The sequence below is a fragment of the Ovis aries genome, chromosome 6 (assembly GCF_016772045.2).
Source record: "Ovis aries strain OAR_USU_Benz2616 breed Rambouillet chromosome 6, ARS-UI_Ramb_v3.0, whole genome shotgun sequence".
Classification (NCBI taxonomy): Eukaryota; Metazoa; Chordata; class Mammalia; order Artiodactyla; family Bovidae; genus Ovis; species Ovis aries.
The window spans coordinates 17,766,757-17,768,259 of NC_056059.1; the positions used below are offsets into that span (position 1 = coordinate 17,766,757).

General features: G+C 43.6%; 1 long non-coding RNA gene across 1 annotated transcript; it reads left to right on the forward strand.

Moving 5' to 3' along the window:
* The first annotated feature begins 674 nt into the window (after window positions 1-674).
* On the forward strand, window positions 675-1,238 carry LOC132659979 (uncharacterized). Its single transcript, XR_009601110.1, has 2 exons — window positions 675-877; window positions 1,080-1,238. It is a non-coding gene; the product is annotated as an uncharacterized LOC132659979 (long non-coding RNA).
* Window positions 1,239-1,503: the final 265 nt, after the last annotated feature.

Consider the following 1,503-nt stretch of genomic DNA (forward strand, 5'->3'; position numbering starts at 1 on the left):
AATAAAGTAAAAATAAAATTTTTTTAAATAAATAAATAAACACAACAATTTGGAAAAAAAAAAAAAAAAGAATCCACCAGTCAACACAGAAGACCAGAGTTCGATTCCTGGGTCGGGAAGATCCCCTGGAGGAGGAAATGGCAACCCACTCCAGTACTCTTGCCTGCAGAATCTCATGGACAGAAGACCCTTTCAGGTTATGTCCAGGGACTTGCAAAGAGCTGGACACAGCTGAGCATGCACACATGAAGGGTTATCTTATCACAACTCACAACCTCTGTATGAGATCACCTCTGTATGAGAACTCTGATGGTGGATTAGGTGATTAGGGTGGGTCGGGCTTCCATGACAGAGCTAATTTATCCTCCCCACTGCCCAATATCTAAGTCAACTCTGAGGAATTGTTCATAAATAGTTGGATAGAGTACGGTCAGGTGGTGAAGAAGTTTGTAAATCATTATTTTATTATATGAAGAAGCAGTTGCATTTCTCCTCCTGGCGAGGTAAATATTAACTTTCTAGATGGAAAACTGCAGTCCTAATCATCTTGGCAGCCCTGTGGTCATAAGACATATCTGAGGGCAGCTCCAGGTGGCAGTGTGTAAAAAAAATGACACGGAGCCTCAAGTTATATTTGATTAAGAATTGTTTTCTTTGTGGGAAACAATCAACAGCCAAACCAGCTAAGCTGGTAAACTCTCTTCCAGTGCCTGTTGCTGTGGCAGGATGCTGGAGGGAGTTTCTGGAGGACAAGTAATACCCCTCACTGCAACAGCTGAGCCAGAAAAACAGTCACAGTGAAATTGACATGGGAAAGAAGACTTTAGGCTGAAGACATGGAGTTCTCCCCAGAGCGGCAGGACTGAGGATGGACCAGGTCTCTCTACCCTGTTGTTACTACCCTGTCCCAGGTGCCTCCCCCCACCTAGACCCTAAGGCAGCTCCCCAACAAGCATCCTGCCTCCAGACCTGGTCCTCCATTCCATTCCATAGCCTGCAGCCATCAGACTCTTCCTAAAATGCCATTCTGAGGACTTCCCAGGTGGGTCAGTGGCTAAGACTCTGTGCTTCCCACACAGGTATCCAGGTTCAATCCCTGGTTGGGGAACTAGATCCCACATGCTGCAACTGAGTTCACACGACTCAACTAAATGTCCCCCATGCTGCAACGAGGACCACGCGCCACAACCAACGCCTGGTGTAGCCAAATAAATAAATAGAAGTAAAAAGTAAATGAATAGCACCATTTATAATGATGGTGTTATTATATATAATAATAATATATATAATAACTATATGAATAATATAATAAATATACAATATACTTATAATTATAAAAACTATATAAATACGTATTTATATATAACCATATGTGCTGCTAAGTCACTTCAGTCGTATCCAACTCTGTGCGACCCCATAGACGGCAGCCCACCAGGCTCCCCGGTCCCTGGGATTCTCCAGGCAAGAACACTGGAGTGGGTTGCCATTTCCTTCTCCAATGCA